The sequence below is a fragment of the Trichechus manatus genome, unplaced genomic scaffold (genome assembly GCF_000243295.1).
Source record: "Trichechus manatus latirostris isolate Lorelei unplaced genomic scaffold, TriManLat1.0 scaffold00115, whole genome shotgun sequence".
Taxonomy (NCBI): Eukaryota; Metazoa; Chordata; class Mammalia; order Sirenia; family Trichechidae; genus Trichechus; species Trichechus manatus.
The window spans coordinates 8,974,006-9,001,505 of record NW_004444051.1 but is presented as its reverse complement, the minus strand read 5'-3'; the positions used below and the strand labels follow the sequence as shown (position 1 = coordinate 9,001,505).

Sequence of the window (27,500 nt, the reverse complement as noted above, 5' to 3'; positions counted from 1 at the left end):
CCTATCGAGAGAATGGGCTGTACAGTGGTAATGAGGAGAGACAGACATAGAAACAGAGACACTTGGGGGGAGAAAAAGAAACAGAAATAAAGCCAAAGGATGTGGAGGGGAAGTACAAGGAGGATAAAACTATTAAATTTCTTATTTTCAACTTTCACCGAAAGTATTAAAATGTAATAGAGCTGCCAGTACGAACAGAACGTTCGTGGGTACTTCCTATATAAATAAACCAACCCCAAGACAACCACGGCGGGATTCAAATCCTCGGTCTTCTGATCCGAAGTCAGATGCCTTATCCATTAGGCCACGTGGTCCCTCTACCATGTGTGCTGAAAATATTTTAAAAGGAAAAGTAATCTGTTCCTCTTCACTTTAGTTCTTAGTGTAATGTATACATAAAATGTCTAAGGTATGTATATATACAATGTAATGTAATATAGTGAAATTATTATTTTACTCCAGGGAAATTCCAACGCCTAAAAAATCCTGCCGTCTAACTGGGGAAATAAATTTAATCTTATGATCAAAAATACTGTAAAGTTACAACTAGATTACTACCAAGGACAGTAATATAACGCTACAATAATTGGAATATGGCACTATTAGTAGATAGAATGCTTTCTCTTTGAATGGGAATTAGGGAGAAAGTCCGCGCCAGGGAGGAAATGCTTGGGCTGAGAGCTGAAGGAGAGGGGCTAACTAAGCCAAGATAGAACCGAGTTGCTTTACTGATTCAGGAAACCTCCACGCCCTTGCCTTCCAGGTAAAGATTGATTGTGGATTAAACACAACAGTTTACTTTTGCGTACTCCAGAAATCACCCTCAAATGATTCTAAAATACAAATTCACATAGGACAAAAAGTTTGAGAGAGGAGATAACAGCAACAAAGTTTTGTAATCTGAAACGCCTATTGAAGAGTGACAGCTGATTTGTCAGACCTGAGAAAGCTGAATCCTAAACCAATAGTGGGAAAAGCAAGGAGGCAACCAGATTTACACCACAGAACCTCTATCCCCGTTGCCCATGGAATTGTCTCATTGTTTCAGGAATGTCAGCACTAGCTTCATCTGGAAACTGCCCTTCCTCCATCCTGGAAGAAGACTGAAAGTTTACTTTCTTGAGAGAGTAAAATATAGGGTCTCCAGGCTGGAGCAGTGATTCTCAAACTTTTCCATGCATCACGATCACTTGAAGGGTTTGTTAAAACACAGATTGCTGGGCCTCAGGTCCAGAGTGTCCGATTCAGTATGTCTAGGGTGTGGCCAAGAATTTATATTTCTAACAAATTACTATCCCCAAAGCCCTGGCTTCCAGATTTTCACCATCCAGGCAAAAGATGGAATAGTTTTCTACCACATACATAAGAGAATACGAACTAAAAAGCCCGTTAACACAGGACTAGGAGTAAATGATAGGCGCTTAATAAATGTTAGCGGTTTGTCTGGGGTTCATATTGTAAACTGAATGGCATGTGTACACAATAGAGACCGCAAGGCCCACGTATTCTGACTGAGGAAGTGAGGGTTTTGGGAAGTGATGCCACCCGCGCTAGGCTTTGAGGACAAGCAGCTTTTCACAAGATTGAAGATGAGGTCGGTGCGTGGACAGGAAAGAAGGTAGAAGACCGCGAGGCCTGGTACCTCAGGGCTGGGAGTTTGATACGGAAGATGGAAGCGTCTAGTGAATTTATAGGAAAAATAGTAGTGCAAACTTTGTAGCCGTTTTTATTCTTGTTTCGCTGAGGGTCTAAACCCAATACGTACACGATTTTTCTCAAAATAGAGAAATTTCGACCAGTGGGAAGAGTAAACTTTTTTGTCACAGCATTTGGATTTGAGGATTAATATTTAATCTGGTCAATCTCTTATTTTTCCTCAAGGAAGCATTAGCAAAACTGTGAACGGTGGAGAGAAAAAAAGGTCAAAGTTAATGATAAAAAAATAAATATTTTGGATCCGGAGAAGGGGGAGGGGGATGATTCAAGATCCTACTTTACAAAAGCCGGGCTTAACTCCGGCGACCTCGTGGCGCAACGGTAGCGCGTCTGACTCCAGATCAGAAGGTTGCGTGTTCAAGTCACGTCGGGGTCAAAAAACAGTTACGTTTTTGAGGAGAGAAACAAAAAATTAATTTGACAGTCTAGTTTCCTTGGAGGTGTAGTTGACTTTGAAGACAATCTCCAGTTTGAGATCTGTTAGGGCTGCCAGAGACTGAGTGGAGACGAAGAGAACCGTTGATTTACCTTCTTAGAGTTTCAGTGGAGGTGACTATACCTCCTCTTTCGCCTTTGGCTTGCTGTTGGGATTCTAAGATAGGGCGACAAAATCCCCACATGGGCCGTACATCTTTTGCCACTTTACTTAAAAAGATACTTAACCCTCCTTTTTGGCATCAGGGACCACATAGTCTCCTGGTTCCCTTCTTTCTTTTCTTATCTCGCGTTCTTTAGTTACCTAGAACCCTTGCCTCCACTTAAGCCCTAAACATTGGCGTTCCTCAGACTCATCTTCGGCCCTCTTTGCTTCCTGACTCTTCCTTTACTTATAGGCCTCCAACACTTCGTGCGTTCTTCTCGTCTGGCCCACAGTTTCATCCCCAGCCCCAATCGCCAAGAACATGGAGCCATCCTGGACTACACCTTCTCTTTTTCCCTTCCCAATCTGAGCAGCGAGTTATGCGAAGTTTCACCTCCTAATATGTTACATGCCATCTGTCCACTTCTCTTCATTACTATGACCTCTTTCCTGCCACTAATTATTTGTTGCCAGGGATATTGGCATGAACCTCCTAACTCCTTTCTCCAAATCTCCTATTGCTTAGTTAAATCGGTCTCCTTATTATGCTTGTTTTTAATTGTATATCTTATCCTGACATTTTCTTGCTTAAAACAAAACAAAACGATTAACTGTGCTTATTAACCCTCTATCACAGGGGCCTTCTTTCAGTTCCTCAATGCTTTATGTTCCTTCTCACCACTGGGCCTTTGCCCCTGCTATTTCCTCTGTAAGGAACGTTCTGTGTCCTCCGTTACATGATTCAGACACTCATGTTTTAATGGTCAACCAAAAGAAAACACTAACAGGGGAGTATTGGTTGAATAAATGTATTATTTATTACAGAGTAAAATATTATGCAGCCATTAAAATGATATCAAAGAAACATAGCTAATGATACAGAAAGATGTTTAAGACATTTAAAGTGGACAAAAGGTGCATTCAGCAACTATTTACTGGTACTGTATCATCCAGTCAGATTATACAGTCATATGATTCATATGGCTAACTAGCTAATGACAACATCACAATACTAATAGTGGTTATCTCTGGGTATGGGATTAGGCACTAATTTAGTTTGTTTCTTTTTTGCTGACTTGTAGTTTTCAAATGTTTCATGATGAAAAAGTTTTATTTAAAAAGAAGAAAATATAAAAAATATAAAAAAATGACTGAGCATATACTCTCCCAGCTCTATAGGAAGATGAATCATACATAGGGCTTCTGCTCTGGAAGAAATAGCAGTTCAGTGGAAGAGATAGCAGTATCAACTCATAATTATGGTAAACTATGTAAGGACAAGTATATATATATGACCCAGATTTAGTAGAGATTTAAGAGTGATTGACTCTGACCGACAATGTTAGTGTCAAGAGTACAGAGTGTGGGACGTAGAGAGAAATTCAGAGAGCAGAGGCACTGGAGCAGAATTTTGAAGCCTAAATAGGAGTTATTTATGGGGGGAAAAAGGGGTGGGGGGGGGCAGAGAAAAGATTTACAGTCTATGTAGATACAATTTTGCTTATTGGTTTGTTTTTACATATATGACCAAAAAACAAAAACAAACAAACAAATAAAAAACTATGGGCTTCTAGTATGGGTTTTGTACATAAAAAGGTGGTATGATTATTTTAAAGTACCCAAAAAACTTTAAAAGTGCTTTGTTTTTGTGCTTCCACGTATCTTGAAATCCTTCTGTCTCTGGGCTAATGTAATTAAGTGAAATTGTGTGTTTTACCACCCCATCTCTTCCACCAAATTCTAAACCACTTGAGGGCAGGAACCATGTCTGTTTTATCCAGAGACATACCTAGTGCTAAATACATAGTAGGAGATTCATAAATGTCTGTTAATTGGAAGAGAATTAAAAAGAATAAGTGTTAAGCAAGCACAATGGCATAAATCATGTTACATTGTTTCTTACATCTCATGATTTCTCTGTATCACAAAAGATGCAGCTGATAGTTTAGCTGTAATTGTTGGGATCTTGCAACATGATAGCAGAATAACACCTAGGAATCTCCTTTAAAAAATAACCTTGGGCAGTTCACCAGGCTTTATCATAACCTGGCTGAAATATCCCTCAAGACCTAGTTTCTTTTCCTGTGATGGTATGCAGCAAGCCCCTTTCTCATTACTGAGTCACCCTCAAGAGAACTTCATGACCAGGATCAAGGTGACCCGAACTGTGGCTATAAGTACCAGTATTGAAAAGTTATAAACTCCCCTCCAAGTTAATAAATTATATTCTGATTTATAACATCAGGTTCCTGTGCATCCTATTAGTGTGAATCAGTCCCTAGAGCCTATTTGCCCTCAAGTGATAATTTCACTGAGTTTACTCTACCAATAAAGCTGAGTTCCAAATGCTAGGACAGGAGACAGAAAGGAGGCAGTAATCATGTTTGGAAGGTTGACTGACTTCCAAAAGTGACATTGTTTTCTATCTCACTTACATATGGATTTCCCAATTTTAGGTTTTATATGTGCATGCTCGTCTGTTTTCACTAGATTTATCTTTTAGCTGAGCATTTGATTTCGTTTCCCACTGCCATCCCCAGTGCATCTTCTAGTCAAAAAGTTTAACATACTGATAGAACCATTTTAATTGACTCTAACATTTGGTAAGGAAATGTTATATTCTGACTCTGTTTCAATATAGAAGCCAAGCTAATATATCATTTCCATAAAATGTCAATCAAAAGCTTCTTTAAAAAATCCAGAATAGTAGAAAGTAGGCTTTAATTTCCAAGAGGAAGCATATTAAAACAATGAGTATTTTAATATTCTTTTCTCTTTTTTTAAATTGTACTTTAGATGAAGGTTTATAGAACAAACTAGTTTCTCATTTAACAGTTAGTACACACATTGTTTTATAACATTAGTTAACAACCCCACGACATGTCAATACTCTCCCTTCTTGACCTTGGGTTCCCATTTACCAGCTTTCCTTTTCCCTCCTGCCTCCTAATCCTTGTCCTGAGGCTGTTGTGCCCCTTTAGTCTTGTTTTGTTTTATGGGCCTGTCTAATCTTTGCCTGAAAGGTGAACCTCGGGAGTGACTTCATTAGTGAGCTAAAAGAGTGTCTGGGGGCCATACTCTCCGGGTTTTTCCAGTGTCTGTCAGGTCAGCAAGCCTGGCCTTTTTTTGTGAGTTAGAATTTTGTTCTACATTTTTCTCCAGCTCTGCCCAGGACGATCTGTTGCGATCCCTGTCAGAAGCAGTCAGTGGTGGTAACCGGGCACCATCTAGTTGTACTGGACTCAGTCTGGGGGAGGCTGTGGTAGTTGGAGTCCATGAGTCCTTTGAACTAATCTTTCCCTGGTATCTTGTTTTCTTCGTTCGCCCTTGCTCCCGAAGGGGTGAGACCAGTGGAGTATCTTAGATGGCCACTCACAGGCTTTTAAGACCCTAGATGCTACTCACCAAGGTAGAATGCAGAACGTTTTCTTCTTAAACTATGTTATGCCAATTGAGCTAGGTGTTCCTCGAGACCGTGGTCCCCACAACCCTCAGCCCAGCAATTCGGTCCCTCAGGGAGTTTGGACGTGTCTATGGTGCTTCCATGACCTTGCCTTGTACAAGCTGTGCTGGCTTCCCCAGTACTGCGTACTGTCTTACCCTTCACCAAAGTTACCACTTATCTATTTTCTTTTAATGTTTTTCTTCCCCCCACCCCTCCCTCCCTCGTGACCATCGAAGATTGTTTCCTTTTGTGTGTAAACCTTTTCGTGAGTTTTTACAGTAGTGGTCTCATACAATATTTGTCCTTTTGTGACTGACTTATTTCACTCAGCATAATGTCCTCCGGTGTCATCCATGTTATGAGATGCTTCGCAGATTCATCATTGTTCTTTATTGTTGGGTAATACTCCATAGTTTGTTTATCCGTTCATCTGTTGACGAGCGTCTATGCTGTTCCCATCTTTTTGCTAGTGTGAACAATGCTTCAATGAACATGAGAGTGCATATGTCTATTAGTGTGACGACTCTTATTTCTCTAGGATATGTTCCTAGGAGTGGGATTGCTGGATCATATGGTATTTCTATTTCTAGCTTTTTAAGGAAACGCCATATTGTTTTCCAAAATGGTTATATCATTTTGCATTCCCACCAGCAGTGCATAAGAGTTCTGATCTCCCCGCAGCCTCTCCAATGTTAGTTATTTCCAGTTTTTTTGATTTGTGCCAATAAGGCCCAGGTGAGATGGTATCGCATTGTGGTTTTGATTTGCATTTCTCTAATGGCTAGTTACTGCGAGCATTTCCTCAAGTGTCTGTTGGTCGCCTGAATGTATTCTTTGGTGAAGTGTTCCTTTGCCCATTTTTTAAATGGATTATTTTTCTTTTTGTTGTAGAGGTGTTGGATTTTCTTGTAGATTTTAGAGATTAGATCTTTGTCTGATTCGTAATGACCAATTTTTTTCCCCCAGTCTGTAGGTTCTCTTTTGGTGAAGTCTTTTGATGAGCGTGTTTAATTTTTAGAAGATCCCAGTTATCTAGCTTATCTTCTGGAGTCTGTGTGTTGGTTACGGTTTGTATCCTGTTAATGCCGTGTGTTAGGGCCTTTGGCATTGATCCTATTTTTTCTTCTATGAACTTTATAGTTTTTTGCTTTATATTTAGATATTTGATCCATTTTAAATTAGTTTTAGTATATGGTGTGAGGTATGGGTCCTGTTTCATCTTTTTGCAGATGGACATCCAGTTTTGCCAGCATTGTTTGTTAAAAAGACCGTCTTTTCCCCATTTGATGGACTTTGGGCCCTTGTCGAAGAGCAAGTGACCATAGGTGGATGGATTTACATCTGGGTTCTCAATTCTGTTTCATTGGTCAAGGTATCTGTTGTACCAGTACCAGGCTGTTTTAACTACTGTAGCTGTATAGTAGGTTCTGAGGTTAGGTAGTGGGAGTCCTCCTACTTTATTCTTCTTCTTCAATAGTGCTTTACTTACCCAGGGCTTCTTCCCTTTCCATATAAAGGTAATGATTAGTTTTTCCATCTCTTTAAAGAATATTGTTGGTATTTGGATCAGGATTGCAAAAAAAATGAGTATTTTAGACTTTATTGTAAGACAACTAAATTACTTTCTAGTTAATATTTTTTTCCAGAGTTTATTTTCTAAAATATTCCTTTTTAAGTTTATCTGAAGAAAACGTATCTGTATTCTTTATGGGAGCCTTGTTTTGGATGTAACAATTGAAACCATCCCCACAGCTTACTGTCTACATTAATATGACTTCAGTATTCCAGCATTTTCATCACAATACTATTCCTTGAGACGCTTGCCTAGGAAGATAAAACTTGAGAATAAATTTTTGTGCATTCCAAGAACTTTTTATTGTTTATTGCAGGAATTTCTTGAAAGGCCCATCAACTTCTCGTTAGAAGGTGTTGAATGACAGTTTACACGGCAATAATCTTTCAGCACCTATGGTGGTTTTAAAATATGTCTACACATTCTTAAATACCTGCCCTTCAGCTTGCTTCCCGTTGAGTGTGAGTTGAATTTAGTGACTTGCTTCTAGTGAATAGAATAATGTGGAAGTGACAGTGCCATACTAAGTCATACAAGATGCTGCAGCTTCCCCTTTGCTTTCTCAGATCACTTGATCTGGTGGAATCCAGCTGCTATATCAGGAGGACACTCACCTATGGTGAAGTTCATGTGGTAAAAAACTAAGGCTTCCGTCCAACAGCCAAGTGAGTGAGTTTGGAAGAGCGTTCTCCAGCCCCAGGTAAGCCTTATTGCAGCTTCTGTCAACATTGTGTTTACAACCTCATGACAAACCCCCACGCAGCTAAGCCATTCCTGAGTTCTTGACCCACAGAAACTATGAGATAATAAATGTTTGTCCTTGCAACCCACTAAGTTTTAGGGCAATTTGTTACGCAGCAATAGATAATGTTTACAACCTCAAAATCCTCTCCTGGTTGTGTCTACCAATCCTAAACTATTATATCACGATCCTTACCCAGTCTTAATCATGTCCCAACTTTGAAGGACTCACCATAAACTGGATTTCAAAATCTCAATAAATAGCCCAAATTTGCCCTTACAACCTCTAAGACACAATTAAGATTCTGAAGGTTGTGTTGCCTTTTACCCAATTAACTCAGCTTTGTTCTCTCAGTCTACTTCTTGTTGTTTCACGGCGGTTTTTGATGTGTTGGTTTTTTCTCCAAACCAATTAAAAATCCCCAAATATAGAGGCCATATCTCCATTTAGCTTGAAGCCTCCTTTTGGCTTTTGGTTCCAAAGCGCCATAGCAATTGCAGCAACTGGTGGTCACTCTCTCCAGGGGACAAGTAATGGGGATGTACACATGCAGGAGGATTCAGAAGAATACTTTCAGAATTTTTATTTTATCATTCCCACTTCCAATGACAATAACATCCTTTCCAAAGTTGGGTTTCCATAACAGAGTGTCAATAGTCTTTTTTTTTTCCCCCCAAAATGTTGTAACTTAGTATTTCAGAGTTGACTTGAGTGCTTTGATCTAGTACATTAATCAAATTGGCTTGCATTCTAAATGAGAGATTTTCAGAATTTGTTTTCACTGAGATTTAAATTGAGGGTGGGATGGAGAAAGATGTTTTTATATGTTGGGTATTTATAGGCATTTTTCACCAAGGTCACATATCAGTAGACGTTCAGCCTACTTCCAGTTCACAGGTTTTCTTAGGACATCGTTTAGATACAATCTTTTCTTTACTCGGACTTAAATTCTGAGGGAAAAAACATACATTCTTATTTTACTAATAAGCTAGTGATGACGTGAATATACCTATATGAGTCGCAACAAAGACGCTGCGTTTGTATCGGGCATTGGTGGTTCAGTGGTAGAATTCTCGCCTGCCACGCGGGAGGCCCGGGTTCGATTCCCGGCCAATGCAACGCGCAGTTTTACTTACCCAAGAAAAAACATTTTAACTGAAAACCACAAACGAAAGTTAAACATTACCGTGGTCCCAGTACCCCAGAGATTGCGGAAAGAGACCAAGAGTAACAACTTTGCAGTTTTTTCTTTGTAAATTATGCGTCCTAGCATGCATTTGGTTTTTCTGATAATCGGAGACACTTAATCCTGTCCGAGCTCGAGTAAACTCGGGGAGATTTGCATTTCCCACATTACCCTTTCGACCTCAATTGATCTGAGTCTTTTGGAGAGGGCAATTCTAAGTCACTGATATCTAAAGATGAAATGCGATCGCCTGCGGATAGCAACGTGTCTTTCCCATTCTCGAAGGCAGACTCTGGGACCATTGAAAAACAGTAAATCATTTTTGGAAACACACCAAAAATTATTGCGTTGAATTTTCACTTTAAAGCCATCTATCTAGCAGCCAGCAGAGTAGCGCAGCGGGAGCGTGGTGGGTCCATAACCCAGAGGTCGACGGCTCGAAACCATCTTCTCCTACATGGTTACTTTTTAATTGAAACCCAGATTTTAGAAAAAAATTAACAAATTTGTCTGTCACTGATTCTACATCAAAGTTCTACATACCAGTCCTGGCTGTGTAAGAATCCTCAACGTCATTCTTTAGAAATACGTATTTCCGGTTTCCATCACTGATAAATCGTTTTCATTAGGTCTTGCAAAGGACCCAGAAATTTGTTTTTCGATTCTGTCAATCTGCGTATTTGGGGACTACCAATCCTCCTGACTCTCGTAAGGTTTTTAGGTTCTCGCACGTCAGACAAGTGTTGTAATTTATAATAACTTCTAACCAACATTTCTATCTTTAAAAGCTTGATCTTTTTTCCATGGTGATAGGCATTCCAGAACGATTATTACATTATTGGAATGAACAAATCTAAACAATAGTGCAACAGAAAAGAAATTAATCCTTTTGGGAATATATCCAGCTGCATCATGTAGTCGTGGCCGAGTGGTTAAGGCGATGGACTTGAAATCCATTGGGGTTTCCCCGCGCAGGTTCGAATCCTGCCGACTACGGCCGAGTAACTTTATCTGTCACTTCCTGGACCACAAAACGAGCAAAGGTTGTTTTCCTCAGTTATCGTTATCTTTATACATAAAATTGAAGGCAGATAATTTTAGTCCTTCCGTGTTACAGTAAGTAGGTAGAGAAAGTCTTTGAAAACGTCTTTGGGAAACTACCTCGTAACACCACGGGTTTCTGAGACTTCTGGAAAAATGCTGAAAAAAAGCTCAAGGCTGTTTTGACTTTGATTCTTTTTAAATTGTGCTCTCTATATTATTCTTAACCGAAATCCAGCTCAAATCTGACTACCAAAACCTCACCTGTCTCTATCTCCTTCCGCTTGAGGTACTTTCAAGAATTTTGGTACGTCGAGTGCGTCACTATTTTACTCATGAGCATAGTTTATGTTTCGGAATCACTATTTTTAACAGAAATTTCCAGTCTTTCCTCCCCTCTGGAGTCTTCTTATCATCCTATTTTTTGGGGCTAGAATTGCAGAGAGAAAATACCAGATAGAGAATTTTCAAAACTGTTTTCAAATGTTGGCTAAATCTTATTTTAAAAAAAACAAAAAACTGTTTTGGTCGCTAAAACTCACTCTTTTTCACACATACATATATGCCACATAAATAAGAGTAAATTAAATATAACAAAGATTTATCTTTCATTACCCAAGCAATCGATCCATTAGGAAATGTAGATAAGAAAAAAGGAAATAATATTTTAAAAGGTAAACGTTTTTTAAAAAGCCAATCCCCCCAATACCAGTAAATTCCCGACATCTCATATTTAACTTTGTTTTTCTTATTGTGTTTGCCAAATGCATACATGTCCTAAGAGATTTGTAATTTTGTTCTACAAATCCAGATTAGCAATTCAGTAAACGCACAGTTCTGATTTTGCAAGGAACACCCGTTCTCAAACTCCCCGCCCTCAGATTAGAGCAATTCCTAGCAAAAGGGTGAGCTCTGTTCCGGTTTCCTCTAGGTTGAGCAATTCTGTTGCTTCTTTGGATTTCAAGAAACTGCACATTCTCCACGCATCGAAGATAAACAACATTCCGATCAGGTTCATCCGACCCACTGTAAATGTACTGACAAAAGCTTGCCTGGCAAACTGCTTTTCGTTGGCCCCATGGTGTAATGGTTAGCACTCTGGACTTTGAATCCAGCGATCCGAGTTCAAATCTCGGTGGGACCTATCTACCTTTTGGTAGTCTTTCCCCCGCTTCTCCCAAATCACCCGCTCTGCCTGTAAAAGGTAGATACCCCGCCGCTTGCGAACCTAACCACCCCATGCCAATCAGCAAGGATACATTGCCCCGAAGAAAAGCATCCCCTACACTTTCCTCTGGAATTCTACCGCCGCCCTTTCTTTTCATTTGACGCTAGTTTTTGCCTTTTTTACCCAGGGTCCCTCGAGTCCAGGTAAATTAGCTATTACCCCTGGATGCTTAAGGGTTTATGCTTCTATCCGCCACCTCAGTCGTTCCTTTTTTGGAGACTACTTACTGAGTTTTGTCCACTTATAACCACGAACTAAACAGTTCGTAAACAGTCCGCAAAGCATGTGAGCCCCAGTCGCTGGTAGGTGGTTGTGGTATTCATCTTGAAGCCTTTGTTGCAAAGAGGAACTTCATTAATATTTATGAATAGAACGGAACACTGTACAATGACTATTCAGAGATATTACTTTAATAATCCGCATGCGAAGGCCCCATGGTGTAATGGTTAGCACTCTGGACTTTGAATCCAGCGATCCGAGTTCAAATCTCGGTGGGACCTTACTTGGTTTTGGTCGCCCCGTCCCCCTTCTTTAATAGCACATGTATTCTTCTGTTTAATCGCAAACACATCGCAGGGTCAATGGATATACCTTCCATCGCGCTTGTTTCTACCAAGAAGTTTCGTGCAACTCCTTACTCTGGCTCCTGTCCTTACAGTTGTCTTTTCCTCTTGACACCTCTCTTGCCTTGGTTACTAAAGTCAATCAGATCCTTTTACGTTATTTCCGTGCCCATGGTGCCTAGGAGTTCGTGTGTCATAGACTCCGCCGGTGGTTCTGTTCTTCTCTGGACCCCAAGCAAAATGTACTGGCCTGATACAAAAATATACGGGAAGAATTCCAAGTAGCCATTTCCTCACGAAAGAGTACCCTATGGTATAATGGGTAGCACCCTGAACTCTGAATCCAGATGTCTGAGTTCAAATCTCTGTGGGACCTCAGCAACTTCTTGGTGATTTTCTCTGGTGTTCTCCAAAATTGTTAGCCTGGTAGTGCAACTGCCAAGCGCTGCCAATTACTTCCACGAAGTCAACATGGAGCCTCTAGCCGGCAGAAAACTCTCTCTAGCCACCTACCTCTGGAATTTCAGCCCCACTACCCTTTTGCTTTTGCATTTTGTCGAGTTCCTCAGATCTGGGTAAATTAGAATCCCGTTCAGTGGTTCATGTTTTACAGTCCTCAGTCTCAGATCTTTCCTTACCTGGAGCCTACTAAAGTGTTCCATCAGCTTCTACCCACTAACCACTAACTAACACAGCCCTGAAAAAGTTTGTACTGTATGCTTGTTGTGTACATCTTAGAGCCTCCACTGTCTGTATCCAGCAAGGGCTCTGTTTCAACTCCTTAAACTAATTTGTGCCCACCTTATTTTAAAATGAACTGGTCACTTAAGAGTACACATCAGTCTTTCAACAGAGATCTAACTACATGGCTAGCATCTGGACTTCAAATCTTGATGGACCTGCCTCAGTTTTGATGACTTTGCATTTGCTTTTCTCAAACAAGGAGAACACTCTGACTTAGGCACTCCCTCTCACCTGTACTTCCTCTCCCCTGGAACAACTGCCAGCTGCTTGCTCTCTTCTCTGGATGCTGAAAATTGCCCTCTCCCCGCCACCGTTATGTCCGCCTAAAATCCCTCCTCTTGATGTCCTCTTTTGCTTTGCCTGGTGCCTAGTCAGCTGGATCCTCATAAGTTAATTATATGCTCAGGTGATTAAGGGTGCATGTATCAGAGGCCCCATCTGTGACTCCTTTTTTCTCTGGAGTCCACTTCAAACATTCTGTAACCTAACTGAACACAGACCTGAAAACGACAGACCATACAGTGAGAACCTGGCCATTATAGTTATCTGAGAACTTCCATCATCTCTTATACAGCAGGCTCTCTTAGACTGAATCTAGGCCTACAACATTTTAAAGATGAATCAGTCTGATACAATAGTATACAAGTCTTCCTGTAGAAGGTTTGTTATGTAAAGTTCCCATGGTGTAAAGGTTAATACTTTGGACTCTGAGTGCAGCAATCTCAGTCATTAGTCAGACCCTAAATTCCTTCTGTTGGCTCTCTCACAGCAGCACAGAAACACATCTTCCAGTGCTCTCAATGACAGCAAAAGAAGAGCCCCATGAGCTCCTCAGGCCTCTGAAAATTGCTCCAGAAAAAGCCCTGTAAACTTCCTCCTACCTATTGAGACCCAGTCATGGTAGTGTCTTAATGCCCCTGTATTAGTTTCCTATTGCTGCTGTAACAAATTACCATATATTTAGTAGCTTAAAACAACACAAATTTATTCTCTTACAGTTCTTGAGATGGAGCCATTAAGAACTAGGCTGCTAACCAAAAGGTCGCAGTTCAAATCCACCAGCTACTCCTTGGAAACCCTATGGGGCAGTTCTTCTCTGCCCTATAGGGTCTCTGTGAGTCCAAATAGACTCAACAGCAATGAGTTTGGTTGATTTTGGAGTTCTTGAGATCAGAAGGCTAAATCGAAGGTGTCAGCACAGCTTTGTTCCTTCTGGAGGCTTCAGGGGAAAATCTGTTTACTTGCCTTTGCCAGCTTCTAGTGACCCCTTCCTTGAATCACTATAACCTCTTGCTTGCATCATTACATCTTCTGTTGATTCTGACCCTTCTATATCCCTTTTATGAGGACTCTTGTGAGTACCTTCGGCTCACTCAGATAATCCAGGATAATTTCCCCTTCTCAAAATTTTCAGTTTAATCGCATCTGCAAAGTCCTTTTTACCATGTAAGATAATATATTCATAAGTTCCAGAGATTAAGAAATGGACATATTTCAGGACCATTATTCAGCCTATCATAGCCGTCATTAATAGCTAGCAGGTATCTATTAGTGCGTCTTAGATTTAATCTATTGGTCATGACCTTTTTTTCAAAGATAATATATCAATCTGGCTTAAGCTTAAACACATATTTTTCAATAGAGAGTCACTTATGTAAAGATTCCACAGGGTAATGATTAGTATCTGAACTCAGATATGGCAATTTTATGGTACCTTGTATTTTTACCTTCTCAATTGTATTCCCTCCCAGCCCTGGGGTCCACTGTTCTCTGGGCCATCAGGCCTTTCTGAGTGTATTAGTTATCTATCGCTGTATAACTACACAAAACTTGGCAACTTAAAACAACACATTTTCTGTGGGTGAAGAATCCAGGCAGAGTTTCGATGCGCTTTCTGCTTCAGGGTCTTCCACAGTCTGTATTCAAGGTGTTGGCGGGGCTGTAGTCATCTCAAAGCCCAGTTGGGGAAGGTCCACTTCCAGACTCACATGGTTGTCAGCAGGGTGTAGTACCTCAAATGTTGTTGGGCTGAAGACCTCTGTTCCTTGCTGGTTGTTGGCTGGAGGCCATCCTCAGTTCCTCGTGACGTGGGCTTCACCAGCAAGGCAGCTTGCTTTATCAATGCATGTAAATTAAGAAGGCAATAGGGAAATTTTTCCGGTAAAATGTAAGTTACAAACTTTTCTAACCTAATCATGGAAGTGGTATCTAATCATCCTTGCTGTATGGTTAGAAACAAAACACTAGCTCCAACCCACACTCAAGAAGAGGGGATTACACAAAAAGTCTGCCCACCACACAGGGTTTTAAAGACCCTAGGGACTCCAAGGCAGAATGAGCCCTCTCTAGTTCTGGCCTAGCCATATGATTGATACTTTGCAGGCAACTTCTTTTGCTTAATCAGGAACTGCTGTATTGAGAGCAATTCCTGGTACCTCCCACTTGGTAAAATTACTTCTAAGTGTCAACTTTTTTTTTTTTTTTAAATAATTTTCCTTTATATTTCTTTCTTGAAAAATAAACCAGCATTGAATAGCTTGAGTGTTGCTGTTCTGATCTCTAGGGATAAGGCCTTGACACAGATATTTCTCAAAATTTCCCCATGGATTCAAATGTGCAGCATGGAGTGAGAACTATTGAGCTGATTTTTCCCTGACTGCCTTATTCAAGGAGCCCTGGTGGTGCAGTGGTTAAGAGCTTGACTGCTGTCTTAGTTATCTAGTGCTGCTATAACAGAAATACCACAAGTAGATGGCTTTAACAAAGAGAAATTTATTCTCTCACAGTCTAGGAGGCTAGAAATATGAATTCAGGGTGCCAGCTCCAGGGGAAGGCTTTCATTCTCTATTGTTTCTGAAGGAAGGTCCTTGACATCAATCTTTCCCTGGTCAAGGAGCTTCTCAATGCAGGGACCCTGGGTCCAAAGGATATGCTATTCTCCTGGCTCTTGTTTCTTGGTGGTATGAGGTCCGCATGTCTCTCTGCTTGTTTCTCTCTTTTATATCTCAAAAGTGGTTGGCTCAAGACACAATCCAATCTTGTAGTTTGAGTCCTGCCTCATTAACATAACCACCGATAATCCCATCTCGTCAACATCAACATACAATTTACAACACATAGGAAAATCACATTAGATGACAAAATGGTGGACAATCACACAATACTGGGAATCATGGCCTAGTCAAACTGATACACATATTTTTGGGGGACACAATTCAATCCATGACATTTGCTAATCAAAAGGTTGGCAGTTGAAGTTCACCAGCTGCTCCTTGGAAACCCTATGGGACAGTTCTACCCTGCCCTATAGGGTTGCTATGAATCAGAATCCACTGGTCAGCAACGGGTTTGGTTTGGTTTTGGCGCTATTCAAGTTGCAACCCACCATTCTAAGGCACTTACCACCTTCTGACATAATGCACATTTTGGTTTCTAAATTGTTTATTGCCTATCTCTACAGGAATTTTGTGTGTGGTGTATACTACTGTACCTACACCAGTTTCTGGCACTGTGATGGTTAATTTTATGTGTCAACTTTGCTAGGCTATGGTGCCTAGTTGTTTGGTCAAACACTAGCCTAGTTGCTGTTATATAGAAGTTACACGTTATTAAATCAGGTGGCCTTAGGTAAAGTAGATTATCTTCCGTGTAATGTGAGTGGGCCTTAATCAATCAGTTGAAGGCTTTAAAAGTGATAAGGGAGTTTCCCTTGGATATGTTCTGTATCCAGACTATATATATAGATATTTTGGCATAACTCTTACTTTACTCTTTCTGTCACCTGATCTATTGATTTTGGGACCCAAACTTGCAGCAGTCTACAGCTTGCTGCCTGACCTATAAATTTTATACTTGTCAGCCCCCAACAATAGTGTGAACCAATTCCTTGAACTAAGTCTCACTCTGTCTCTCTACATATATATATACACACACATATATATACATATATAAAGTCTACAAATTTGCATTTTTTAAAGCTTAAGTAAGTAACAAATTCTAAAATATTTCTGGAAAGAAAAAAATTACTACAGGTTGGTAGTGTGATTAGAAATTGTAAAGCATGGTAAGCAAACCAGGACCTGAAGGGTCCATTGGTTCTTTAATTTATTCAATCTTTTCACAAATATTTGTTGAGCATCTCACATGTGCCTGTCATAGTGTTCTCTAGAGAAACATAATCAGTGATATATATAATATATATAACATATATACATAAAATCACTCTACCAAGCCAAAGTAATTTCTCTTCAAAAATATTTTAGAATTTGTCACTGACTTAAGCTTTAAAAAAATGCAACTTTGTAATTTTATCTGTTTTAGATTGGTATGTTTTGATACTGATTTGGTACTTAATACATTTGATATTTAGTTAATCATCCCTCCACACTTCCTTAGGGCATGGAATTTGAATCCTGCCCCTATTCCCAACATCATCTTATTTTTTCTTCATCTTCATTTTAATATTTATTTTACATTGCATGATGTCATAATGCGCACACACAAACACAAAAATTATTTTCTTGTAATGATATTGGGTATAGATGAGAAAGTGAAAAGCAGTCTCTGACATTGAGAAACGGGCCTTATTCTATCCATTAGGCCTGGGTGTTTTCAGGAGCTGGCCTGGTGCTCACCACTAGGTCATGAGGTCCTTTTGTAGAGCATAATGTCACAGAACACCATTATCAGGCAAGAACACTCTGTGATCATGATGAAGTAAGAAATAAACAACAACAACAAAAATTCACAATTTTGTCTAAGCACAGACAATAAAACAAAGTCACTGTTGCAAACCACAAAAATATTTCAAACATCCCCTACTGATTTTATAGCCTTAGCTTTGGTCTATTTTTTCCTCCTGGTAGATAAAATTTATTACGATACTCAATCATAGAATTATGCCCTTCCTTCCAGACAGCATTCAATCCAGAACAAAGCCCCACATTCTTGCATTCTCCCCCAAATCATCCAAAACAAGCACAAATGCTGCAGTGAGGTCTTTTTAACACCAGTTTACTGAGATGTTCCAAGGTTCCCCATGGTGTTGGTTCTTTCTCATTGCAGCAGCAATATACCCAATTTATTCAATTACAGGTGTGATCCTAGTGGTCTTTGGCTGCAAAGCATTGAAGTAAGTAAATAACAATAAAAAAAGGTAGTACTAAGTTATCATTTTGATCATATTGCTACTTGCAAAACAAATAAAAACAACACACACACACACACAAAAAAAAAAAAAAACCCAAAAAAGGCTCAGATGTCTCCACATTTCTCAAAGACAAAGTCCCAAATCTGTGGCCTGGCATTCAGAACCAATCACGATTTGACCTTAACCCATCTTCAAACCTCTTCCCCCATCACCCACTTGGGCTTCCTAAAGAGGTGACAATTATTTGTTCCGTATGTTCCATATGACAGGCAGGGATCCTTCAGAGTGAGAGTCATACCTAGTGTCCACGGGTGCAACAATAAATATTATATAACTGGTTTAAAGATGGTCTTAATTAATATCCATGGCCTAATAGAAATGGCAAAATACAATTTGATTTTTAAAGTAGTCGTTAACGCCATTTCCCCCTGAGATTTCTTCCTTTTTCCCTTTGAAGGTGTACTTTGTCGTCTTTATTGATATTCAGTTCCACAAACCACCACCCTACTTCCACCTGTACTCCCCTTCATTTTTTCTCCCCATATTAAAGCAAGAGGGCAGTTTATAGAGATTAAAGACATCGGCTTCATCAATGAAAACATGAAAATAAAAACTACAAAATGGAACGCTGCTGAGTAAAGAACCCTAGTAATTATCTGAGTAGGGTGCCCCTCACCGGAAGACGAGGCGGCCGAGTGGTTAAGGCGATGGACTGCTAATCCATTGTGCTCTGCACGCGTGGGTTCGAATCCCATCCTCGTCGTTTCTTCCTTCCCCCCACTGTGTTGTGGGAATGACGTTTTAGCGCTCTGCCAACGAGTGCTTGTTGATTGGGCAGCTGTAGAAAAAGATGATTTAATGTGCTGTAACAAATCAACTTTATCAGTATACTAATGACGCAGACGAGTTGGGTAGGTATTACTCCCATTTTATAGAGGATTCGGAGGTTATGATATTTGTCCGAAGCGTCGCACCGCGTTTGTGAGGGAGTTAAGAATCGAGCTGTACTCCCACTGCTCAGGCAGAGGTGTGTTCACGGCTGCTACAGGCTCTCCGCCGTTGTAATCGAAAACTTTCGTGTAATCCCTAATTTCAGACCCTCTCACTTCTGCGTTCACCGTTAACTCTTGTTAACATCCTGCCCGAGCTGCCCCCGGCCTCTCTCCCTCTAGAGTTTGCAAACAACGGTGGTTATAAATTACACTCAACAGGGGAGCTTTACAAAAAACGCAGTTCTCTCCGCCCCACCCCAGATCAGTTAAATTAGAATCTCTGAGGGTGGGGCCCAGTTGTCGGTGTTGCAGGCGCCGCAGCTGATCCAGTGGGTCTCCTGGCAGTAAGTACTCTTCACTCACTGGCCCCATCCACTACTCAGTCTGGGTTCCCCTGTCTTGACAATTTTTATCAGATCTTCCCCGCCTTTCTAAATCTTGCACGTTTCTAGATCCCGCTCAAGGATCTCCTTAATATCCTGTCGGCACTCTCCCCCTTCCGCCAAACTCTAGTTTTACGTGTCCACTGGTCCCCTCCTTCCAGGAGGAGAAACTGTCTTCACCCTCTCCTTTTGTTCATGCGATTCCCTCCACCGGGTGAGTTTCTTCTCCCTTCTGGGAAAAATCCTTTTGCCAGACTCGAATGAAATGTACCCTTCTTTCCGTAAATCGGCAAACAGAAGGGATCGCTCTCTGTGTTTTATCTGAATTTAAACTGAAGATTTTTTCCCCAAGTGCTCCAGCCTGTATTTGTTTCTCTCTCCCTTCTTTCTTTGATCATCTTCTGCCACTTACATCTTAATTTTGGTACATGATCTACAAAACCTCACTCGTCTGTTTCTACTTAATAGTAAACATAGCAAGGGGCCATCTACAAAGCGTGGAGTAACAAAATTGGCGGTGAGATTATCTTACTGAAAAAATTTCCCCCTTTATCATCTCTCTGTATGTTACAGATGAGGAAACTGAGGTACAGAAAGAACATGCAAACCAATTGTTTAAAAATTTTATATAATCAACCTGTCTTTATTAAGGCGAGGATAATCAAGTTGTTTTAAACCTAATGGTTAAGATAATGGAGTCTCTCCTACAGGTTTGAATCCTGTGATTGCGATTGTGACGCTTTTTTTAAAAAACTTTTTTTTTTTTATTCTACTTTAGGTGAAGGTTTACAGAACAAATATTTTCTCATTAAACAGTCAGTACACATATTGTTTAATGACATTGATTAACAACCCGACAGCATTCAACACGCTCCCTTCTCGGCCTTGGAGGACTCTTTTTTTTTGGGTGAAAATATACATAGCCAAAGATACACCATTTCAAAAATTTCTACATGTACAATTCGGTTACGTCAATTACGTTCCTCCAGTTGTGCTGCTATTCTCTTTAGATGAAAGTTTACAGAACAAAATAGTTTCTCATTAAACAGTTAGTACACATATTGCCCTATGACAATGGTTAAGAACCCCACTACATGTCAACACTGTCCCTTCTCAAACTTGAGTTCCCTATCACCAGCTTTCCTGTCCCCTTCTGCCTTCTAGCCCTTGTTCCTGGACTGCTGTGCCTCATTAGTCCCGTTGTGTTTTGTGGGGCTGTCCAATCCCCAGATGAATGGTGAACCTCGGGAGTGACTTCACCACTGAACTAAAAGGGTGTCTGGGGGCCATACTCTCAGGATTTCTCCAGTCTCTGTCAGGACAGTAAATCTGGTCTTTTTTGTGTCTGTTAGAATTTTGTCCTACATCCTTCTCCAGCTCTGTTCAGAACCCTCTGTTGTGATCCCTGTCAGAGCAGTCAGTGGTGGTAGCCCGGCACCACCTAGCTGTACTGGACTCAGTCTGGTGGAGGCCTTGGTAGCTGTGGTCCATTAGTCTCTTGGACTGATCTTTTCCTTGTATCCTGTTCTCTTCATTCTCCCTTGCTCCTGAAAGGGTGAGACCAGCCGAGTATCTTAGATTGCTGCTCACAGGCTTTTAAGACACAAGATACTACTCACCAAGGTAGAATGTAGAACAATGTCTTTATAAATGTGACGCTTTTTGAAATAAACTTCTTGTAAGTGTGCGGATCTCCCAAAGCATCATAAGGCTTGATACTTAAGAGGCGAGAATTTTGAGTTTTATCTAACATATCACTTATATGATATACGTGGTTCAAACTATAAATCATTTAATTTTAGAAATAAACACTGGGGAGGTGCTGATACAGATTGGAAGCTAAAGTGTATTTTTCCACAATTGGGTAATATGATTTGTATATTTTGTCTTTTTGCCTACAAAAAGCTGGAGATGTCTGATGCTATAGATGTCTGAACAGTCTTGCCCCTAGGTTCTCCTTACCTCCTTACCCCCTTACCTTCCTTGAGAATAAGGTTCAAGGGGTACTACCCTTTTATATTCTTCTCTCTTCAGCTTTGCACACTGAGGACATTTGGTTGATATTTATCAAAGAAACACTTAAAGGCATATTGTTTGAGTGTGGTGGGGAGGGTGTTGGTAGCAGAGAGAGATTGAAACTTCCTCCAAACAGAATATACTCAGGGCATTTGTCTCTCCTTTTAATAGACACCAAACAAAAGATCTGTTTTCCCCTGTAACTACTAAAGAAGGAAGGAAAGAGGAATACATTAAGTAGAAAGAGCAAAGCCTCTTGCTTCTTTCTCTACAAAATATCAGAATCAAATTGTTTCTTACTACTTTCACAGCTGGCACTGTAGTCCAGGCCACCGTGAACTAGCCTAACTCATCTCCTTGCTTCCCACTTTTCCCCACTATAAAATGTTCTCAACCCAGCAGCCAGCGTGATGTCACGCCTCTGCTCCAAACCTTCTAGTTTCTCCTTCTTAGTGTAAAAGTCTGAGTTATTTCATGATCTCCGTGGGACCTACATGATCTGGTTCACTCTGATCTGTCTAACCGAATCTCCTATCATGCTCTCTTGCTCCAACCCACGCCCCCTGCCCCCCCCCCCAGCCACCTTGTCTTCCTTGCTGTTCCTATCTCTGAGCCTTTGCACTTGCTATTCCCTCTTCCTGGAACTCTTCTGGAATATATATCTGGCTCAGATCCTCACCTCCTTTGTTCAAGTATCACTTCCACTAGGACTTCCCTGACCATTAATATCTGTCCCCTTCCCTTGCTTTGTTGTTTCCAGAGCCCTTATCATCCTTTTTCAACAACTGCTTATTGAACACCTACTAGGTACCAGGTACTGTTTCAGGTGCTTAAGATACACCATTAAAACAAAACAGAAATATGTCACTTACATTTGGTGGTAGAGGAGGCAGACAATACACAATTTACTCAATATATAAATCATTTCTAATAATGGAAATTAGTCTAATAAATTTGGATATTTGTTTGCTAAGAATTAGTGAACCATACTCCTGAAGGCAATGTAAATCAGAAATCCTTTCTGGAGCACCACGGGCAATTTATATGAAGAGCCTTAGAAGTATATATAGTCTGTATATATACTCTGTAACCCGGAAATTCTACTGCTATCAATTTATCTAAGAAAACAGGACATCAGCAAATATATACCTGCTAAAGGAATGCACATCGCAGCACTCTTTAGAATAATAAATATCAGTAACACTGTAAGTGTATAATCAGTAAGGGATTGGTTACACAAACTATGTTACTCCTGAATAATAGACCACCACGGGACCATTAGACATTATATTGTATTACAAAAAATCACAAAGCAGAAGATTGATGAAGCTGCTACATAAAAATTAAAAACCTTTATTTGGCCCAAAGCATGCCATATCTAAACAGAAATATATCAGTGTCAAATACAGCAAAAAATTTTTTACATTAATGACATGCATAGATGTCTTCAACATTTTAACTTATCTCCCTTTAACCTGGTTAGTAATGGGCAAAGGGAAGATGCTCCATAAAAGTTAGCTGCTTCCGTCTCTGTGATATTTAGTGTTTCAAAATTCAAAATTGTGGATAATCTCCAACCAAAGACCAACAGAGGCACACTGGTAGTTGAACAAAGTTGCACTTATTGACTGCAATGAGAGAGACAAAACACCCTAGAGAAACATGAGGTGACTCAGTAATTCTATGACTGGATATTCTAATAATTTTTATCTAGAAGATAAGAGGAACGAAGTAGGGCTATAGCTGTAATTAGGAAAGAAGCAGCAATCACTCATATTAGCCAGGAAGAAGGGGCTATTTGGTCATTTTTGTGATTTGGACAATGTTCTTGTTTTTATCTTGCTTCATTGTAGTCACAGAGTGGTCTTGTCTGTTGTTTGTGTACTGTGAAATTTTTTATGTTCAACAGGAGAACACCAATACAATATATGTTAATTTACATCTAATATATAATCTACTTATTCATTTGGTGTTTTGCTCTTCACCAATCCTCCCTACCAGTTCTCTTAAGGATGTGGATTTTTGTGCAGGTCGTTTGGGTGTGGGGAAGGGAACAAGGAGTGGCTTTCAGGACATTAGGAAATTGAAAATTTTTTTTAGTACAAGACATTTCAAAGTCTAGGAACTAATGATCAAACCCCACCTTTTCAATACAAATTGGAATCTCCAGATGACTAGAGGAAACTGGAATCAGACAGGGGAGGCCTAAGAAGAAGGCTGGGAAAAGGTAGAGCTAATTGATGCTGTGTTTTAAGTACCCATTGCTTTGACTTTGCAAAAGCATTTATGGCCTCTAAGTGATTTGATCTAGCAACATTCTGATTTGGAGTTAAACATGACAGGCTTACGCCATGAAGTCAACAACTGAAAATTACTTTTTCTAAATCCTGACTTATTATTAAATTCAATTACTTAGGCACACAAACTGTGTTTTTACATATTTTGTGTGGCTATCTTCCGCAAACAGTTCGGCTCTTTTAATGACCTTAATATTTCTACTCTTTATTTCAGGATTGAATACGAGCTCTTCTCATCCTTTTGATGGCAACAAGACCAAAGGAAAAAAGGAAGTTAAGATGGAAAAGGAGAGGGATAGTGAAAACTAGTAACAGAAGACTCCAGCAACAGCCACAACTCCTAAAACATGTGGACCCAAACTAGAAAAGTGAAGAGATTGTGTGAGGCCTAGGGCGAAGCTAGTGGGAAGACGCTACGGAGAAGGCGAAGCACAGCAACCACCTGTGGTAACGCCGGACGCCTGGCCTTAGTCCTATTTTGTCTTTTCGTAAATCGAGACTCAGCAGTTTGGGGAGACTTCGGCTGATAAGCCGAGCCTATAAAACTAAATAAAACCCAGACTTTCAAAATGCAAATTTTGGCGGAGAACTTGACAGTTCCCAAGTTATTGGATGACCTTATTTCAGTTCCAACTGTCACCCTCTCTTCACCCCTGAAATCGCTTTCTCGTGACACTGGTTTTCCCAAGGCCTTTTGGAATGGTCTCTTCCTTCCCTTGAAAGGGGAGGAGGAAGAAAGAAAGTGGTTTGGAAAACTCAGATAACCGGGGTTTTACGTTGTTATTTTGTTGGTTTCTTTCCTCCGCAGGAGATACAGAAATCTACCGTGGAGGATTTAAAAAAAATCGAGTAACCACGAAGGGATTCGAACCCTCAATCTTCTGATCCGAAGTCAGACGCCTTATCCGTTAGGCCACGTGGTCCCCTTGGAAAAAAAAAATATCTTCCTGCCACAATACTTGGAAAGTACAGTGAGCTTTCTGCGCCGCCTGAATGTTTTGTACAGTCATGTAATGACAAAAAAGCAATGGCACCCGCGCCACCTGCGCTTTTCGTCTTTGGGAAAATGGATGCTCTAGATTATGTGGGCTATATGAGGCCATGGACTTCATGAAGGTTTGGGGTTGACAATTATTTCGGTCTTGGAGCATATGGCTACTCCATGGATAGAAAAATCATTTGCTCTACGACACTGAGGTAGAAAAAAAAGTGGAGTTTATGGGACTGAAAAGATGCCAAAATATCGCATGTTTTCTACATTGAGGGATATTTTAGAATAAGCTTACTTAAGGTTTCTCACCTATTGATGCTCACCTACATTCACCATTTTCAGACTGGGTACTTGGGATGGCTGCCGAACCGGTTGCCATGGAAACCGCATCTGGAAAGCAGTCTTACCACAAGACTGCACCACCATCTTCTGAGGCCCTGCATGGCTATCTGCAGGCCCCTGGGCATAGCAATTATCCCTTTCCCACACTCTCCTGATAGTTTCTCTGATTGTTATAATGTGACATCAAAGCATTTTTCACAGTATATCCCTATTTGTTTGAAAGAAAAGAGGATGCTTTTCTTGTGGTTTCTCAGGGCCCAAGACTCATAGTTTCTGAGTGTCCCATGTATTAAGAAATGAAGGAACCCTCAAACAGGATTACAAAAAAATAGCTATTAACAATTTTTACACTTAATATGAATTTTTCAGCACAAAAAACACGTATCATTCTATGGACAAGATATTTACAGGATTTACAGTGTTTGGCAGAGCGCTTGGCCCCATACCAGGATATGGATTTAGTTATATTTTGGGTGGTTTCTTCCAAGCTTGTCAGTGAATCTCTGTGACCTTAAGTACCTCATTTGAAGACAATAACAGCAGTCTACACTTAGGGTACTTCCCTAATTTTCTTAAATCCCAGACCCTGACAGCAATGGCTCTCCTGCCTTATTTGTGATAGGTCTTGGACTTTCTTGACTAGTAAATTAGCAGCTTTGGGAGCACAGAAATGGAGCCTTTTACATAGCCTTTCTTTCCTTGTCCATAGAATGACATCTGGCAAATAGTTGTAGTTAATTAAAAATGTGCTTAATTTTTCACATTTTTTTTTCATCTTTAATGTGAGGATTATCTAACAAGAAGTTTCTTCTAGCCTGCAAATATGTGAATATAGACTTGTTCTCTCTCTCTTCCTGGAAGCAGAAAGACTGTTGGAGAGGCTACTGCAATATTCAGGTGACAGATAATGATGGCTAAACCAGGGTCTCACATACTTTGGACATGTTATCAGGAGGGACCAATCTCTGGAGAAGGACATCATGCTTGGTAAAGTATAGGGTCAGCAAAAAAGAGGAAGATCCTCAATGAGATGGATTGATGCAGTGGCTGCAACAATAGGCTCAAACATAACAGGATAGTCAGGATGGCACAGGACTGGGCAGTGTTTTGTTTTGTTGTACACAGGGTTGCTAAGAGTCAGAACTGACTCGATGGCACCTAACAACAACAACAAAACCAGGGTAGTGCTGGTGGAAATGGTGAGAAATGGTTGGATTTTGAATATGTTTTAAAGGATTTGCTGATTGGCTTGGAGGTATGAGAGGCATAGAAAAGTCATATACATCTCTCAGATTTTTTGCCATAACAATAAAATTTCCATTTACAGAAATAGAAAGGTGGCAAGAGTAGTATTTGGGGGGTGGATCTAGGGAGCAGTTATGATCGGGAGTTCTGTCTGGACATGCTAAATTTAAATTGTGTATAAAATAGCAAGTATAGAGTGGTCAGAGTATATGGCAAAAATATACCAGACTCCAAACCTCTGCTTTCCAATCTTGAAAGAGAAATGACTTGCTGAAAAATAAACCAATTAAAAAGAAACACCACAGACATGAAAACTCCAGACACTTTTTTCTAACGAGATAATCTGATCATATTATTCCTTTGCTCAAAATTGGTCAGTGATTTCCCTTTACCCATAGGAAAATAAAATCTAAACCTGTTTGCATTGCGTACTCACCCCCTTATGAACTGCCCTTTCCATATCTGTTCTGCCATCCCTCCAGCAACTTTTCTTTTCTCTCCAAATCCCCCTCCCCACAACCTCCCTTACTCCATCTTCTAGTACACTGAATTATTTGAAATCCCCAGAAGCCCCTATTACGCCTCCTTGTATTTGTGTCTCCTACCCAGAATGCTCTTAGCCATGTAGCAAGTGCTTACTCATTCAAGTTTTTGCTCAAAACCAGTCACCTTTTCTGAACCCCACCCCCCACCCCATTAATACTTAAGCCGTTGCCAGGGCAAAGTTAATGCAAAAGTTCTATTTCACTCAGTTCTTGCTTACCTCTGTAGTCATGGTGATGACACTTGGTCAAACTCTGAGAACTAAAATACTGGAACTAGTTACTGGGTAATGCTGTTATTCTCTACACCTGAAACAGTAGGTCAAGCTGAACTAGATTCTCAGCATGCTTAAAGTAAGTATGAAGATTCATAAATGTGTACCTTGTGTCTGGTTTGGGGTCCACCTCACAGTTGGTCATGTGGCAGGTATGTGACAACCTCCCTTTAAGAACTTTGAATTTCAAGACTTAAGGAGACTTTGCTGGGCAAGGGCATCTTGTATAAAATCCTGCAGTTGGCAGCTGGAAAGATGTGTCCTAGTCTTTGCCTGCGTATATTTTTTCCTCATGTTCCTGCAATATATCCTCTGTTGTGATAAATCTTAACCATTGTCACAGTGGTGGTGAATGTCGGGACGGCGGAGACAGTAACCAAACACAACTCTTACAGAGAAGTGGGGCCAGGAGGGTCACTCTGAGGAGTCGACCCCCGGCTTCAGTCCCAG

The 27,500-nt window shown here is 40.3% G+C and overlaps 7 non-coding genes across 7 annotated transcripts; 6 read left to right on the top strand and 1 right to left on the bottom strand.

Moving 5' to 3' along the window:
- The first annotated feature begins 2,020 nt into the window (after positions 1–2,020).
- On the top strand, positions 2,021–2,092 carry TRNAW-CCA (transfer RNA tryptophan (anticodon CCA)). Its single transcript has one exon. It is a non-coding gene; the product is annotated as a tRNA-Trp (tRNA).
- Positions 2,093–9,103: 7,011 nt separating this feature from the next.
- TRNAG-GCC (transfer RNA glycine (anticodon GCC)) lies at positions 9,104–9,174 on the top strand. The gene has a single exon. It is a non-coding gene; the product is annotated as a tRNA-Gly (tRNA).
- Positions 9,175–10,156: 982 nt separating this feature from the next.
- TRNAS-UGA (transfer RNA serine (anticodon UGA)) lies at positions 10,157–10,238 on the top strand. The gene has a single exon. It is a non-coding gene; the product is annotated as a tRNA-Ser (tRNA).
- Positions 10,239–11,355: 1,117 nt separating this feature from the next.
- TRNAQ-UUG (transfer RNA glutamine (anticodon UUG)) lies at positions 11,356–11,427 on the top strand. Its single transcript has one exon. It is a non-coding gene; the product is annotated as a tRNA-Gln (tRNA).
- Positions 11,428–11,939: 512 nt separating this feature from the next.
- On the top strand, positions 11,940–12,011 carry TRNAQ-UUG (transfer RNA glutamine (anticodon UUG)). Its single transcript has one exon. It is a non-coding gene; the product is annotated as a tRNA-Gln (tRNA).
- A 6,637-nt stretch (positions 12,012–18,648) lies between these two features.
- On the top strand, positions 18,649–18,730 carry TRNAS-GCU (transfer RNA serine (anticodon GCU)). Its single transcript has one exon. It is a non-coding gene; the product is annotated as a tRNA-Ser (tRNA).
- A 5,775-nt stretch (positions 18,731–24,505) lies between these two features.
- Positions 24,506–24,578, bottom strand: TRNAR-UCG (transfer RNA arginine (anticodon UCG)). The gene has a single exon. It is a non-coding gene; the product is annotated as a tRNA-Arg (tRNA).
- Positions 24,579–27,500: the final 2,922 nt, after the last annotated feature.